Consider the following 6,105-nt stretch of genomic DNA (forward strand, 5'->3'; position numbering starts at 1 on the left):
AAAACAAACAAACAAACAAGCAAACATCGACACTGTGGGCCTGCTAACGCACAGAAAACGATTAGGACACAAAAAAAGCACTCAAATTACAGTGAATTTTTTGAAGTTGTATAGAAGCGAGAATTTCATTCTTTTACTTCCGAGTCAAGAAAAAAAAAAGGAAGAATAGACACTTAGGTATGTATTTGAAGAGGGACATGCAATCAAATACAAGGAACGAGAACAAAATTTATGCTCGCAAACAATAAAGATTTTCACTAACGTCTCACTGCCTTCTCAATGATATCATCCTGCTGTTTTCAAACGTGGCCAATTTCAAGCAGTCTCACTTTCGAAAGATTGATATAAAGGCGCTACCGTTAATGTGCTAGACATCCGATATTATTTGATGCGGATTAGAAAGCGAACGGTGTTCCTGTGGGAGACATTTACATGTTATTCTCTGCTGTGAGAAGATCACGTGGAAAAAAAAAATGGCGTGAAAGCATAGACTAATGATTGAATAGCCGACGATGTAAAGACGTATCGCGCGGCATCAATGCGTATCCTCCCGATCGCGCGTGTGTACCAACCAATTTCATTTATTCCGCAAAAGCTACGGTAAATAAATTCTAAGGTGATGATTCTTCAGCGCAGCCTCCGGCAAAGGGGAAGGCTGATATGATGAGACGTGTCAGGAAGACAAGAACCGTGGAAATCAGAACCTCGTTTTTAGTGTTTGTTGTGGGAGATTTGCGCCTGCTCTGGCGTGACGACTTGGTCGCAAATGGTTGCGCGTAGCGCGGGGCGAATGCGTTAGGCCGTTTCTGTCAACACGCCGAGGGAAGAAGTGTGGATTTTAAGACATTTAGTCTCGACACTTAAGACCGAAATTTTCGACAAGAGACCTCAAACACGAGCGACATACAATGCACTGTGACGAAGATAGTCAGAGGTTACGAAACATGCGCAGCAAATAATATTTAAGAAGGTATGTACCCTTTAACATCTGTGTATCGAAACGTGAGGTTGCACAAAAACTTCGAGCATTTCATGCTCAGGGCGGTGAGTTGGCTCAGTCGGTAGCGCGTCTGCCTCACGATCACGCGGCCCGGGTTCGAAGCCGAGTCTGGACTGAGCAATGTTGTGTGTAAACATACCGTCCCCTCTAGCAAGAGGCAAAACACTCTGTCCCTCGGATAGGACATAAAATGGAGGTCCCGTGTATGAGAGAGTCACAGCTCATGCACGTAAAAGATCACGCTTCATTCATTCATCGCAAAGAGCAGGGTGTCTAACCCGGTGAAGTGGTCCCACCCCACATCCAACTGGACCCCATGGAAGACCAGCTTATTGTAGCTGAATATGGGCTATCCAGCCATCTTCTTAGATGGAAAATGAACAACAACAACCTTGGCGAATATTATTATGCTTAGAACACATCATTGATTTATAGGTTAATAGATGCTACAATTACAAATGTAATTAAAACAACAATGTTACAACAATATTAACATTTAGGTTGGGTTTTGCCTTGTTTTGTTTTGCCTTTTATTTTCTCACTTATAACAAACGGCGGGTGTACTGACATTATAAGTTATTTTTCTTAGAGAAGTCTGACAACATTCATATTAAGACCAATCGTGTTTTATTATGCTTATTATTATCGTGACAATGGTGTCATGTTCTTGATTAACAAAATAAGTTTTGCCACAAACACAAGAGATGCGTATTAATTATTTACTTAAATCTAATGTAATCATGGTAATGTAAATTTTTGTTACCTTCTTTGCAGTGTTAACAATGATTTGACGTTTGCATCAACAACTTCTAATAAATGCAAGCTTAGTTCAACCAAATATAATGATAAAAACACTATTATCAAATACTAGTACAATGTATATGGATACATTTGTAATGCTGATAAATGGCCTCCATCTTTGTTTCAGCCGAAAATTTGCCTCGTTCATAGAGATTGTTGAAAGAATGGTACTAGACTTGGCCTACCTGTATCTTCACTTCCGCCATATGAGCTAATTGCAACTATTAAATGTATCTGTGAAATCCACAATTTAGAAAAAAATACGGAGACACTGAACAACATTGTTTCAAAATGGGAATTGAAAATGAAAAAGTCGTGACAAAATTAATTCTGACATGATGTCAAGTTTAGTGAGTGCTCGTCCTGAAAGGTGAAGTTAGACGGCTGCTGATTAGTCTGCAAGTTACGGGTATCAAATCCAAGACGTCATGATATTTGTGGTTTGGTTGTGTATTTATTTTTAACATTTTCTTTAATATTCATTCCCTACGAGTTTACATAAGGTGGAATACAGCATTTGATTAACCGTTTGTATCTTGTTTAAAATTGTCTTTGTAAAATCGCAAGACTTTTAAAAGCCTAATTACTGCTAAAGCTAAAACAAGAGGTAATTCATGAGTTAGCAATAAAACTTAATGCTAGAAGGGAAAAGGCCATAATGTCTAATTATTATCTGATTCTACATCATTTAATATCGCACATAGTGCGTGAAAAGCCTATAGGTTTGACACTCAACAACCAACAAAGGGAACCAAATCGCGAACTTGCATGTGATTCCCTTTGAAAGACAACCAAATTCGCCTTTTTCAAACATTTGACTTGGCGTATAGTAAATTTGATTACGCAATCTTTATATTCAGTGTATCACAGGTAAATTTGTTTTCTGTATCGAATAAAACGCCTTTCTCTTGTTCATTTCTTCTTTCACCTAATGATATCACTTTCCGATTTAAAGTTTTCTGTTCCTACGTGTGCGTATCATTGTGTACAAGTAAAATACAGTGCGAAATTGAAAGCACTATAGTTAAGAATATGAATACTCCTTGAGCAAAATTGAACGCTCTAACTTCAGTGACGTGTCCTCCCACACTTATGTGAATACACTATGGGAAACACAAATTATATTTCTACCATTTTGACTGCTCTATGAAGAAGACGACGACGAAGAAGACGATGAAGAAGAAGAAGATGAAGAAGAAGACGAAGATGATGATGATGATGATGATGAAGAGAAAGTAAAAGAAAGGATGAAGGTCGTTCAGATGTTTGAGAAGGGGCTGTGGATAATTAAGATTACGTACTGCAGGCGTCATAGTAGTAGTGTCTATATAGACAAGACATTACTAGCGGTAAGTTGAGTGGATCGTCATGTTGTTGCCTGCAATATTGGCCTTTGTTGCTTCCTTAGCGTTTACGTCCAACGAGTCGAAGTCAATCAACTCAGATATTTTGAATATAATATACATATATGTGACGAGCTCGCCGTTTCGCGATTGTGAGAGTTATTTGACTGTCTGTACAAATGCCTCCGCGAGCCGTGTCAGGATGGCCGAGTAGGCGGGGTTCGTTTTGTTACAGATTACAACGATAACTATTAAATGAAACTACAGTATGTGTCTGTGAACTACCATGTAATATGTTGTATCAGAAGCAGCTCACCAACACAAGCGGCACACATACTGAGTTCACCATCACTTAGATTATGTTACTCCCAAGCGTCACTTGTAAATGGTGTTAAAATTGTACACCTAATTGTGATACCAATATACTCAGTCACGCTAACGTGGTACACCTTTCACAACCATGTGATGGCACAAGTGTCGTTGGTATGCACGGGGTAAGTGCTAGGTCGCACTTTACCAACTCCTCCCGCTTCCTCTTGCGACGACTGGAACTATCAGGATCATGGACAGGCCCACCGGGGGTATGTGACGTATCACATTGCCACTACTTCCATATCCTCGGGCGACGACTGAAACTAGGATCATGGGCACGAGGTATATGCGACACGTCGCATTGCCAACTTCTCCCATATCCTCAGGCAACGACTGGAGCTAGGATCAAGGGCACGGGGGATATATGACAAGTCATTACCAACTTCTCCCAAATCCAACGACTTGCTAGTTTTATCCTCAGGAACAGTCCATGAAATTTCCCCCTGTGTCCTCTGGAATGTGTGCCACCACTCTGCTGCAGTCTCTTGTTAATGCAGCAACACAACCACAAGAAGACACAGTGGAGACATTTGTTTCCGAACACATCTACAGTTTACCTCATATGCAAAAAGAGGAAATGTACAACACATAAGTATGTACCATCGGTCTAAACCGGTGTGGGTATTTAAATTATCCTATTACTTATCCACAACAAACAAGAAACCACATATTTAACATTAAATCTTTAAACTCGTAATAATGCACAACCACATGAAAACGACTATTTAAACCAATAGTGCGCAATTCCATGCTAAAGGATCAATCGAGTCAAACAGACTGCAATCAACCACGTAAAACCGAATCGGTTCCACCGAATTTCGTTACAACATATATGTAGACCTAAATATATGAGCTAGAAAATGAAACACTTGTGGGTGCAAGGTGCGATTTCTTGAAACTGGTCAAGTTTCCCTCAGTAACATGACTGGTAGCCGCTGGCAACGTCGAAACCAGCCGGAGGCTGGAAAAAAGTCTCCGAGAAGTCGGACACGTTCGATTCTCTGGCGACTCTCCGGAGTCCAGGCTAGTCTCAAAGACCGGCTGCGACCGGCGAAACTCGGTACCTATAATATAGTCCCAAGCCAGTGAGATATCCATTTAACAGTGCATGTCCATATGATAAGCGTAACCAGTCACCGGTTGTCGAATCTAAGCGCTGCATGGCTCTGCTCTAACAAACACTGTCAATGGCCAACTTTCACGTGATCATGTTTAGACCTACTTAGTATCCCATCTATCGCTGACAGGTGTTCAACAGAGCTGCATTTGATACCAACGTATGTTAAATGATTGTTTTGATAGCTGTCACCTCGAACGTACATTTATCGTGATCGTATCAGGTCAATTACGACCTGAGGACAATCACCCCCTGCTAAATATTGATAAGTGATAAGGTTAGAGTAAAGATTAAGATTAGGTTTAGGCGGGGAGGTGAACCTCCCTGGTTTAGGGGTTGAGTTTGGATTAGGGTTACGATTAGGGTTAGGGTCAGGGGAAGGGTCCGGGGTAAATGTCCATGGAGTGATTGTCCTTGAACCATCGAGCTATCAGAATTTCATGCAATAAATTGTCGTCGCAAGATGTCAAATCCAGACTTTGAATACTGTGCTCTCAACCACTTGACGGAGATCTACGCGATTCAGCAGACGTCTTGCGGTTTTCTTGAGGCTCTTATCTGTCAGCAGAAGAATAATGACATTCAGCCACGAAGTGGCGTAAAACAGGTTGTCGGACAAAAAGCACCACCACTGCGGCATCTCTACCCCAAGCCATGGCACCACGATGCCTATAATGACCGGTACCCAGTGCAGGTAGAAGGAAATGGTAAGGAGGTTCACAGTGATGGACACACGGACGAGACGGCCCATCTTGCCTTCATGGCGGCCGTCGCCCCCAGCAGGCTTCTTTGGAATGTCAAAGGAACCTTCCATTCTGTCTGCGTCTCCTCGTCCTCTCCTCACCGGCGATGGCCAATGAATCCGGGCTTTGTCGCGGGGGGCGTCCTTCTGGAGTCCCATTGGTTGGACCCTCACCTGCCTGTGCATTCGACGGGCTATCAGAAACTTGTGCCAGTTGATGGCGGTAACGAACAGCAACATGAGTACTTGTGTAGACACCGCCGAGTAGGCCATGGCTTGCCCAACTGGCACAAGTACCATCAACGCTTTTTCGTCGCATTCGACACTGGCACGACGGTAATTGTCGTAAAATGAATACGGAATTGGCGCCTCGAAAAGTGAAGACAAAGAAATGAGGCAGACAACTCCGACAGAAAGTTTTGCCCTGCGAAAAGTGACGACACTTGCGTAGTGCAGAGGACGAGTTATAATTATGTATCTGTTGATGTTGATGAGAATCACAAAGCCTTGCGTAGCTATCATAAAACCTGTGTCGACAAACCGCGAATAGGACAAAAGTTCGGGATGAACCAGGATCCACGCTGTAGCGCGCATGATGATACAGAACACACAGAACAGGCAATTCAGTGTAACCAGTGCTCGAAAGAAGAAACATGTTATCCCGTCAAAATCAGCTGGTGAAATTCGTAAAAGGACAGACATGAACACACTGATGACAATCGAGACTGTG

This window comes from Diadema setosum, chromosome 10 (assembly GCF_964275005.1).
Source record: "Diadema setosum chromosome 10, eeDiaSeto1, whole genome shotgun sequence".
NCBI classification, from domain to species: Eukaryota; Metazoa; Echinodermata; class Echinoidea; order Diadematoida; family Diadematidae; genus Diadema; species Diadema setosum.